Source organism: Myotis davidii, unplaced genomic scaffold (genome assembly GCF_000327345.1).
Source record: "Myotis davidii unplaced genomic scaffold, ASM32734v1 scaffold68, whole genome shotgun sequence".
In the NCBI taxonomy this organism is placed as follows: domain Eukaryota; kingdom Metazoa; phylum Chordata; class Mammalia; order Chiroptera; family Vespertilionidae; genus Myotis; species Myotis davidii.
The window spans coordinates 3,825,137-3,837,577 of NW_006300376.1; the positions used below are offsets into that span (position 1 = coordinate 3,825,137).

A 12,441-nucleotide genomic window follows, 5' to 3' on the forward strand; every position below is an offset into this window, starting at 1 on the left:
TGCTACAACCTCTGATGAAAGCAAGGTACATTATTGTGGTAGGCAGCAATTATTTATTTTAAATGGGAAATTATTTAATATGCCTAGAAAGTAGAACAAATGTGACAGATGATAATATTCCCAATCTTGAAGGCTATTCTGTTGCTACACATCATTCATCAGCTTAATCTTTACAATAACATTTTAAACGAGGCATTTCATGGAAAACAAAAAATGCATAATAATTACTGAGTAAAAAGAATACCCATGAACAAATAGTAAAAATGTTGCACAGCACTTTTATTTCATACGTTCAGCTGAAAGGGCAAGTGTGAGTGGTTTGATGGGACCCTAAGGGACGCAGAGTGAATGCTCCACTGACCAAACAAATAAGGGAGCCGGCTTGATAAAGAAGAGCTTAAGAAAGGACAGGTCCTCAGTCACAAATCCGATCCCTATTTTTAGAAAACAGTTGTTGTTTTTTTAACATCACATGCAAGCCATGCCCTTTGGGGGAAAGATATATCATCATAAATTTAATAAATGTGTATTGAGCACCTACCATGGCTCCAGGTGCTGACCTGGGCAGTGGGAATACATCAGGTAACTGACAAAGGTCCCATTCCTCACAGAGTTTACATTCTGGGAAGACAGAAAATAAAATTAATAAAATAAAATAAAATAAACAAAAAACTGGAGTTAGAAAGAGAGTGCCATGGAGAAAGGTAAATTGGGGAAGGTGGATAGGAAAGTACAGTGCAATTTAATAGGGTGGTCAAGGAAGGCCTGAGTGAGAAGGTAATGTTCAAACAAAACCTGGAAGAGGCAAAGGAATAATCCCTGCAGATATCTGGGGAAAGAGCAATCTGGTCAGAGAGGGAAGCACCTGAGAAGGCCTTCAGGTCTGAGCAGGAGCAGCTGGAAGGCCAGCATGGCTAGAGCAGGACCAGTGCTAGGGAGAGAAGGCAAAGAGTGACTGGGTGGGGTCTAATTAGTCATGGTGTGATATGCCAACTAGACCCTGAAGTAAATAGATGTGTCTACAGTTCAAGAGAGAAAAGTTTGGGAGTATTTCAGAGAGAGATGATATTTGAAGCCATGAGATAGCCAAGGGAGTCAGTGTAGATTCAGAAGAAAAATGGTCCAAGGACCTTTCCTTGGGGTTCCCTGTTATTAAGATGGGGAAAGCCAGCAAAACATGAGAAGGCCAGTGAGGCAGGAAGAAAATCAGAAGTGTGGAGTCCTGGAAGCCAAGTGAAGGAAGTGTTTCAAGGAGAAGGGAGTGATGGACTGTCTGAAGTGTGGCTGACAAGTGATATGAGGTCTGGGGATAAACCATTGGGTGGAGCAGCAGGGAGGTCTTTGGTGAACTTGTGGGAGCAGTTTTAGTGGAATCATTGGGGACAAAAACTTGACTGAAGGAGGTTTAGGGGAAATGAAAGGAAAGAGTTTGGAAGAGCAAGTATAAGTAAGTTTTTCAAGGAGTTTTGATGTGAAAAGAAATAGAAATGGACAGCAGCCGGCACAGGAAATAAGGTCAAGAGAGAGAATGTTTTTGTTGTTGTTTTGAAGGTAAGAGAAACAATGGCATATAGGTATGCTGATGGGAATGATTCAGAAGAAAGGGGTGAATTGTTGAGAGATGATGGGACCCTGTGACCTTAAACAGGAACATGGACAATTAATCATTAGTAAGGAGAGAAGGCAGAATACATGAGAAGACAGTTGCTGGCAAGTGAGAGATGTTGTAGAAACTTGTAAAACTTCTGTCATAATTCCTTCTGTTTCCTCAGTGACCTAAGAAGGAAGTCGGCAAGGACAATGGGGAAGTACTGGGATTATGCAAAGTACATTAGTTTTTCTGTATGTTAGCATCTGCCATAAGTCATACAATGTGACAAGGGCTAACTCAGTAGTCTGGATGAGCCATTGAGCTACCCAAGTTCATCATGAACAGAGGAAATATTGGAGGGGTTTTCTGTCTCTGGAACACTGTGGCCATCAAGGGCAGCTGCCTGCCTGGTGCAATTGAAGGCCTCCAGAAAGCACTCGCTGGCTTGTCAGTGGGCTTCGCAATGGCTCTGGGGGAATTCATGCCTTGGAGTCTTTAAGACTTTGTGATACTAAATATTAAAGCTCCCTAAGTAGAAGTCACACCTTAAGTTAGTACCAGCTAATAGTTTAACAGGGGTTAACTATCAGATCACTTTCTAACCATGAAAGTCAACTGAGAACAAAGCCACACAGAAATGGGATGCACGTTTTTGGCTCAATTCATGTGGCAGACAGAGAAGAATTTATATACAAGTTTTTCAGAAATCTAACCACTTTTAAGATGAGGGAGGAGAGCAAACATGACAGGATATAGTCATGCTGGAAGAGTGGTAAAGAGATGATGTGAAACCTTCACACTTAAGTGTGGGGCTGGCGCCGTCCCTCCATATTAACAGATACGCTATTATCTGTTTGCACCCAGGTTTTCTCAAAAAAAAAAAAAATCAAAACCCTGTAATAACCTCTATGTATGTACTCTGCATCTTTGGTTTGAAATGTCTAGCAAATCACATTTCACTATCTCAAAATAATCAACCCAGATGGAAAGAAAAAAATACTTATATCCTGGAAAAGTACCCCTCAAATGCAACATCACAGTGTACTTAAAATTTCATTTCTATTAAAAATTGGGCTCATTTTCATCTCAGCCTAATTTTTCAAGTCCTAAATTCCCTTGATTCATTTATTCTGGGAAAAAATGCAATAAGGTGTGGAACTGGTTGTTTTCTTGCCTTAAAAATGCTTCATGGCTTTGTACACAAGATCTGTCTATGCATAAATAAATGAAGCATCTCGTTCAAAAGATATCAAGATTCAAGGCCAAGACATAGAGCATTAAACCAAGGGCGGGCTCTTGTAAGCTCGAGGCTCTTTGCAACTGTACAGGTTGCAGGCCCATGAAGCCAGCCCTGGCCAAGAGTTGTCCCTAGGACTGGAAGGAATTAGGGTGATTGCTGTGTGCTTTTCTGCCCTAAATTTCATGGTCAGGAAAGACTAAGAAGTAGACTGAGGGGTAAAGAGTGGCTTAAAAATAGCCCATAAACACCTCCATAGGCAAGTTCCCAGGGGCTTCTTGCACATTCTTTACTTCACCTGCATATTTGAAGGCGTCCTGTCCCCACAGGGGGCTGGTCCTTTGAACCTGATTTGACCTTTGTCTAAATCTAAGAAGGGAGCCACATGATTTGCCCTGGACTCCACACTCCTAGGAACACATGGTACTGAGATTAATCTACCATAAAAAACAGTATAATGCTCTCTGAACATTTACAGGGTGAAGAATTTTCTCTCTTCAACAGAGAAGCAGAAGGAAATTCATTTGCTCTCTGCTCATCTGGGCAAGCTCTGGGTGGGTGTCATATTGTTACACTGTACAGAATTGACTTGGCAGAGCATTACAAAATGAAATCCCTCAGCTAAATTGTCAAAAGCCATAAGAAAAACATACCAGACAGAGGTTCATACTAGAGGCCCAGTGCATGAAAATTCATGACTGGGGGATGTGGGGGTTCCTCAGCCCAACCTGCACCCTCTCCAATCTGGGAGCCCTCAGGGGAGCCCTCTCCAATCCAGGAGTTCATCCCCTCCCTCTTCCCGTTGGCACGAGCCTTGGCTCCAGGCACCACCTGCTCACCGGCCCTGTCCCCTGCCCACCAGTCGTTCCACTGTGCAGTCAATTTGCATATTATGCTTTTATTATATAGGATTATTTTAGAACAACACATTATACAACATTATGTGCTCGAGATTCCTGGTTTGACCAAGGGCATAAGTGGCATTGGAGTGCACTTTCTAACTGGGTTTCATGTTCCATTACATTGCACATGATTATAGAAGAAATTAACCTTCAAAAATGGTGGTCCCAAATTAAAATTTTCTTAGTAAAAAACAGTTTTTACACAAACTAGAGAAATCAATGGGCCCAATTAATTCCATTATTTTTCTTCATCCTACTAAAATTTAACACATATCAATAAAAAATACACATAAATATCAAAATTGTAATGACCAATTATAATAAAATACAGGTTTAATTTTATAGAACTTTGTTACTTCAAGACCAAAAATCTTACAATAATGAAAAGATGTGGAAAGATTGAAATAATTGTTTTAGCTCATAGTTATCTCACCATGAATATTGCCACCATTTAATGCTGGATTGTACATTTGCATATAATATCAGCATGATCTGAACATAATTTGGAGTTTTATTATTATGCTAAATTTGAGTAGTTTTTAAAACTGCTAGCTATTAAAGATTGACAGGGAACTTTCTTTTTCTCCTTAAGAACTGAATATTTATATCTTGAATTATATTTTTTCCTGTTACTCTATTTCTTTTATTTTTAGTATTTTTTTTTTTACTGAATTTATTGGGCTGACATTGGTTAATAAAATTATATAGGTTTCAGGTGTACAATTCCATAAATACATCATCTGTATATTGTACTGTGTGTTCACCACCCCAAGTCAAGTCTCCTTCCATCACCATTTATCCCCCTTTTACCTACTCTGCCTCCCCCACCCCCCTTCCCTCTGGTAATCACCATAGTACTATCTGTGTCTATGAGATTTTTCTTCTTTGCTTAATCCCTTCACCTTTTTCACCCAGCCCCTCAACTCCCTTCCCCTCTGACAGCTGTCCGTCTGTTCTTTGAATCTGTGTGTCTGTTCCTATTTTGTTTGTTAGTTCATTAGATTCCATGTATAAGTGAAGCCATATGGTATTTGTCTTTCCCCGACTGGCTCATTTCACTTAGCACCTTTACTCTAATTTAATTCAAACTCTGATGATCTTAATAAATGTAATTTTATTTTATTTATAGGATTCCAAAAATGTCATAATTTTATAAATGTTTTTACATAATTTTATAGTAGGATTTTAGCTCCACTTACTTTATAATTCCAAATATCTTATCATCTAACATGAGATTACTATTCTTATGAAACATAAAATTATCTCCCAAGTTATGTAATTACAAGACAATATCTTACATCTATTTAATACTTTATAGTTTACAAAGTATGTGCCTACACATGATTTCATTTACTTGTTCCTTGGAAGGATTCCATTTTATGGATAAAGATTAGAGAGTTTGAATCATAGTAAATGGTGACACTCCACTTAAGCCAGTTCTTCCAAATCAGTGTCCTTGCATTTTTCATGCTATGCTGACCATGGTGTTCCTCCGTGACTTGAAGAGGAATAAAATGTCCCCAATTTGAAATGAAAGAAAGATCAAAGCAAAATGCTAGTTGCACATCTGCTGGATTTGTTAATGACCGTATGGGTTCAAAAAATGAAACTTCCTTCCTCAGCAACTAGCCTGAGCTCAAATGTGGTTTACGAGTGAAGTTCAATGTAGCTATTAAAAATGGTTATAAACTTATATCATGAAAGAGCATGTCCAAGCTTCTTGAAACAGTTTAACCCCTTCCCCGGCAGAAACGTGTATACACGTTTCTGCCGGGGAAGGGGTTAAATAAGGTCTTCAAATGTTGGGTCTGTCCCGTTTCCTTTCAGATATTCCCATGGCTCATTTGAGATTGTCCCAGGAATTTTACTGTATCTGGGGTCACCAAGCGTCAGGTGGCACCTCCCAAACTGGGAAATTGATTCAGTACCCCTTGTAGTGCTGTTTATCTCTCTCTTTTAGGACAGAATAAAATTTTATGTACAGTGAACTTTGTAAACTGGAGCTTTTCAAATCGCAGCCAGTAAGATCTCCAAGATAGACATATTTTTAATGTGATAGAAGCAGGGGTTTCTGAAGACAGGGTATTACTGTGGGATATAAATTGATTCAGCTGAGATAAAAGTTTAGTCAATGCATCAGCACAGTATCTATTTTTCTGAGAAAAGGATTTCCCCCACTGGTCTACATCTTATTCTCCCTTTGGAAAAGTAGCTGCTTTGTAAATATTTGTTGAGTAAAAAGAAAGTAATTGCATCTGTTCTTAAATCTGCATCTTGAATTTTAACACTGAATCGCCCTCCCAATTTGACTTCAATGATGCAATGCCATCAGCAGTTTTACCATGAATAAAATGTAAGACCTGTAATAATGTCATTTTTTCTGCATGACACAGAACTATTATTTCTTTAAATGATTTCCAAAACTACATTTTTCTTCCTGATATAACTGAAGTGAGTTTGAAGAGCACTTGCTCAGAATGCACAGTTATTAGTTTTCAGGTTCCAAGGTCATTCTTTGAGCTGAAAATCTGCAAGCTGATTTAGTGTAGACTGATCTTTGTATTTCATTTTTCTCAAAAAATGTATGGTTTGGGAGCTATTCTGACCTCATTTAAAGCCAGTCTCCACACTTCTATTATATTTTTCTGTGCAAAAATCGCCCCTGGTCTAGTGCCTGGTATGTAGCAATTGTTGGTTAGATTATTTTTTTAAATGAATAAAATAGGCAGCTGGTATAAACTGAGAAGAGATTGATCAGACACCTGCTACACACACTTTTCTTTAACTGGTCATTGATCTCATCCTGCTTTCACACTCTCTGCCCCATAACAACAGAAAATACGTGAGATCCTAGAACTTAAAAGTGATTTCTTTCCATTTTAAACAGCATTTAAAATGAACCCCTCAGTCTTCCTGTGTTTCTCTCCTTGCTCTGGGGATGCATGGCGGAGTAGCAGAAGTGTGTTGACCTCTCTCTGACCTCTAAGTCGACCCTGGATCCACTGCAATGCTGCTTGACTACTTGGTCTCTGGGCATCTGAGCCGATGGCCCTAGAGCAGTGATGGCGAACCTTTTGAGCTTGGCGTGTCAGCATTTTGAAAAACCCTAACCTAACTCTGGTGCCGTGTCACATATAGAAATTTTTTGATATTTGCAACCATAGTAAAACAAAGACTTATATTTTTTATATTTATTTTATATATTTAAATGCCATTTAACAAAGAAAAATCAACCAAGAAAATGAGTTCACGTGTCACCTCTGACACGCGTGTCATAGGTTCGCCATCACTGCCCTAGAGTGTGGCTGATCCCGCCTTTGCCCACTCTGCCCCACAGTGCATCCTGACCCAGCATTTCCCACCCATCAGACCACTCAGTGTTTCTAAATGATGAATCAATGCACTCGGAGTTAAACCATCACTGCTTCCCACTCCTTCCAATTTTATTTTTTCCATCTTTTTTCTGTTCCATTATCAATCAGCTAGACAGGAAGGGGAAGGAGAGGCAGGTGGTGCTGGGGAGTGTGAGGGGAGTAGGGTGTCACTATTATGGTAGAGCGGTCACCATAATTCTAATAAAGTGATTTTTAATCTAGTAGAATATTAAGTGTCATTTTGTTGTTATTTATTCCTTCTATTAGATAATATAAGCATATTATAAACAAGTTGGAGTAGGAAAAAAAATGACGAGTTCCACTATTCTAGCACAATTTCTATTAACATGTTGGTATATATTTCTTCTGTTATTTTCCCCATTCATGATCATTTAAGATGTAAAACACAATTTTTTAAAAAAATATTCACTATTTCTTCTATTTGAGAATTATACTCGAAAACAAATGCACTTGATTATTCCATCAACTAATATTTACTGAGCTCCAAGTATATGTGAATCACATGCTGGGTACCAAGGATATATGAAAGATAAATTGAACACACTTCCTACCCTCCAAAAAATTATGGCCTACAGGGAGAACTAAGACTTGTACATAAACATATAAAAGGTAGCAAGTGACAAATGCCATAATACAGATAGAAACTTACTGCTCTGGGGAATGATATTTCTGTAATATCACTTTAAAACCCATGCCAACAAGTTAAGTCATTAATAATGTCAGTAATAAATGCCAAAGCATTGTTAATGATTTCATCGTATGGCATCTTATAATGGCCATTAATAGTAATATTCTCTCCTAGAATTTTTCCCACCTGACATCAATTTCCTAAGTATTAGGAGCTTTATTTATTCATTAAGCAGTCATGCGGGATCATCTGCAAGACTTCTTGACTCACATTGGAACACTCTGTTGCTTTTAGATGCCATTTTCTAAGCTTATAATATATTCATTACACTTCTCTTCGGATAACTTAAAGCGGTGTAGTGGGTTGTAAAAAAACACTAAGAAATCCCTAAGTTGTAGTATGCAGTAAAACCGCAAAGAATCATTTTGTATATGGCATGCAAACCAACATGGTGTTCTGTCAGGAAATGTGCTGCCCAAGGTACTTCCATTCTTCCCAGGCTCTAAAGAGACTCAATGACTATAAAATCCACATCTTTTCAAAATACGACCTTTGTGTCTCCCATGAAAGTATGTGAGGGTTTCTGTAGTTTTGAAACCCAATATCATCATAATCATTTTGTGTGGTTTTAAATTGTTCCAAATATATTTGATCTTGGACTAAAAAAAAATGTTTCCTCATGTTTACCACTTTTTATGCCAACAGATAACACTGCTGGTATGTGGCTCGTAAATTTTATTAGGTTTTATGTATGCATGAAACTAGCAAGGTGTCTTGTTTTCATAAACTCATTACAACAATTTAAGTAATGTTAATAATAAAAATTTGCATTTAAATAATTCTTTTCTCCTGGGAACTCTGAGTGCTTTTTAACATCAATTAATGCTGGATGGCAGCCTCATTATTCCCAACTTCTTTTTATTATTCCATCTTTACAGTGTGTTGCTTTGGGTTTTTGTTTCTAGCCGATGTTAATTACCAGGCTGGCTATTATCAGGCTTCCCATTTGCCTCCAAAACCACCCCTTTTTGAGAATTAATTACATAAGAGAATGATATTGCTCAGTGGAAACTCTGTGATTGAAAGTTCTGCTTTGACCAGATAGAGAGTAAAAGTCATTCCACGGCTTCACTTTCTTTGTTTTTTAAATTTTTTTAAATTGATTTTTACAGAGAGAGGAAGGGAGAGGGAAATAGAAACATCAATGATGAGAGAGAATCATTGATCAGCTGTCTCCTGCACTCCCCGTACTGGGTGCGGATCAAGCCCACAACCGGGACATGTGCCCAGACCAGTGACCTCTTGATTCCTGGATTGACACTCAACTGCTGAGCCATACGGGTCAGGCCCATGGCTTCACTTTCAATCAAAATCTTATTTAAATCATCAGATTACATATTATTAAGAATTGCCAAAAGTTCCTTTTTTATCATTAACAACTTCTTTCTAACCACCAAATATTTCATATAAATAAGTTATTTACACATTTAGAAAACCATACCTTTAAAGGTACCATCCTCGGGGTTGTTGCATTTCTCGCCTCTAAGAGTAGAGGTGCTTATCTTGGGGTTCAAAGACGGGCTTCAAGGGTCTGTGAGTTTCTAGAAATGGAAATAACAAAGCACAAGCCAGGTTGTCACAGTGGTTGGTGCCAGACTTTTGAACCTGCTATTCCAAGGGGACCTGCCTGGACCCAGGATCCAGTTTTGTTTTGTGGATCCAACCTGCCTCCAGCTCTGCAGCTTCTTTGGGATTGATCGTGAATTCAGAGCTGCTTCTCTGATCCTCTTTTGACACTTATGAAAGAGATTCTACTGTACATAGTTACTTACAGTAAATTTCTTCCCTTTCAAATAGCTTCCTAAAAAACTAGGAAAGTTTATTAAATGCTTCGCCTATGGCCTTCATTTGTTACTGTCAGTATTTAAAACAATGCACAAATGGAATCTTCTGTTTTAGAAGAAAAGCTGTATGAGGGAGAATAGACAGAGCGAATATCAGGCTATTAGTTTTTGACATTATAGTCACTATATACACATTTCTGCCAACCCCCAAATGATGAATTACTGTAACTTAGCTCTGCCAAGTGGTTGGTTTCTAGAATCTATACTATTGCATATTTCATGAGTTTGCTTTTGAAGCCAATATCTCATTTCTGGCTACTCCAGGGAAATCCCAAACCACGGGAAATTTTAGCATGTGCCAAAGTCTTATGATGTACAAAGTTTCTTTGAAACGACAGTCTTGTGTATATTACATTCCACCTATTTAAAACAAGCAAATACATAGAAGATGAAACTACATCTTAGCTATTATATGTGTTCATAGAATGTTTCAACTATTTCATCAGACTAGGGAATTCCGATGATTGAAGTTCTGACAATTTTGATTGATTGTGTGCCATGAACATGGCACTATAAGGGGGCTAGAACAGATGTGCAACTAAGCTATCAAAAGCTGGGTGCCAGGCATTTTAGATGGCATAGTCGCTAAAGGTCAAAATAACCCTGTCAACTACAAATTATTTTCTCAGTTTAACATACAAGTAATTGAGGCTCAGATAAGTTTGATAAATGAGTTGAACTCACTGAGCTTATTAAAAGTAAAACTGTGGTTCAAACCTAGATACTAATTCTAAAGCCTGGATTCCTTCAATTGCCTTCATAATTCACTGTCCTCTTAAAAATCTGGGTTGCTTTCTAGAATTTTAGTTGTGTTTTGTTTCTCTTAAGAGTTGTTGAATGAACCATTTGGGTAAGAGCTCCATGAATCAAATGTAATTCAACTTTTTAAAAGCACTTCTCCCTGAAGTTAGTATTAAAACTAGTTAGACATGCCCAGTGGTATGGCTCAGCAGTTGAGTGTCCACCTATGAATCAAGAAGTTGCTGGTTCGATTCCCAGTCAGGGCACATGCCTGAGTTGAGAGTTTGATCCCCTGGAAGGGGCATGAAGGAGGCAGCTAATCGATGTTTCTCTATCACCGATGTTTCTATCCCTGTCCCTCTCTCTTCCTCTCTTGCTAAAACTCAATGCAAACATATTTTTAAAAACTAGTTAGACATTCTTTAAAGCATTCCTATTTTTTTAGACTCTGGGCCTTGGGATGCAACAATAATATGAAAGATTGCACATTGAGATGTGCTTTGAGGTGGTGTTCCCTGTTTTTAATTTAGCCAAACTGTAAATAACCTGTTTGATTATTTTGAACAAACCAACCAACTGAGTCAGTTTAAAAAGCATAAGTCACCTATTAGAATGGCTAACATTCAAAAAAAGTGATAATAGCAAATGCTAGCAAGAATGTGGAGCAACAGGAACTGTTATTCATTGCTGGTGGGGATGGAAAATGGTACAGTCACTTTGGAAGACAGTTTGGCAGTTTCCTATGAAGCTAACATAGTTTGACCATACTATCAAGCAATTGCACTTTCTGGTATTTACTCAAATGAGTTGAAAACATGTCCACACAAAAAACTGAACATAAATATTTATAGAAGTTTTATTCATAATTGCCCAAATCTGGAAGAAACCAATAAGTTCTTTAAAAATGGTGAATGGATAAACAAACTGTGGTACATTCATACAATGACATATTATAAGCTATCAAGGCACAAAAAGACATGGAGTATCCTTAAATGCATATTGCTTACTGAAAAAGCCAGTCTGAAAAGACAGTATTCTATATGATGCCAACTTTGTGGGGTTTTAGAGAAAATAAAAATATTGATATAGTAAAAATAAATAAATAAAAGCAGTAGTTACCAGGGGTCAGGGAGAGGAGGAAGGAGAGGGATGAGTAGGTGAAGCACAGGGGATTTTTAGGGCAGTGAAACTATTGGGTATGATACTGTAATGGTGGCTACATGGCATTACCAAAGGAAAACTGTTTCCTTTGCTCACAATACTTCAGACATCAAATGTGTGTTTTCCCCACACCAACCAATTCTCCACCTCTCCAGACACCAAATGGGTGTCCCACCATCCAATTCTGACAATACCACCCAGAGTCGGTGCAGATCCCACAGGCTAAGGACTCAGTCCCACAAGCCTGCCCCCCACTTCAGATGCCAATCACAAGTAGTGGGTCCACAGGCTCACACTTATGTCTAAGTTGGCTGTAAATCAGGGTTCCCATGACCTTGTCCTCAGATTTGATAATGTGCTGTAATGACTCAGAGAACTCAGGGAAACACTTATTATCCTATATAATAATAGACAAGCATGGTAATTAACCATACCTCTGACACGCTTCCCATTGGCTAATCAGGGCAATATGCAAATTAACTGCCAACCAAGATGGCGACCGGCAGCCAGGCAGCTGAAGCGAATAGGAGCTTGCTTGCTCCAGTGAAGGAGGGAAGCTAAAGTTCCCCACCTGCCCCTGCTGGGCTTTGAGCTTGCACTCTAAGAAACAATGTTGCAATTATAGAAGCTAAACAAACCCCATGCTTTCAGCCAGCCGGCCGAGCTGGAGTTGCAACAGAGTTTCGATTATAGAAGCCAAACAAACCCTAGATACCTGCTTTCAGCAGCAAAGGCCTAAAGCTGGAGCCGAGCCTCAGAGCTAAAGCTGGCCCAGAATTTAAAAAAAGAAAAAAAGGAGCGGTTGGCAGCTTCCATCACCCACCAGCCTGAAAACAGCCCTCAGCCCCTCACTCAGACTGGCCAGGCCACCCAGTGGGGACA

At 38.7% G+C, this 12,441-nt stretch overlaps 1 long non-coding RNA gene across 1 annotated transcript in view; it reads right to left on the minus strand.

Moving 5' to 3' along the window:
- Nucleotides 1–9,254: 9,254 nt before the first annotated feature.
- LOC107185207 overlaps nucleotides 9,255–12,441 on the minus strand; it is a 7,421-nt gene continuing 4,234 nt past the window's right edge. The window contains exon 2 of the long non-coding RNA XR_001516126.1: nucleotides 9,255–9,354. This is a non-coding gene — a long non-coding RNA (uncharacterized LOC107185207). The remainder of the gene's footprint in view (nucleotides 9,355–12,441) is intronic.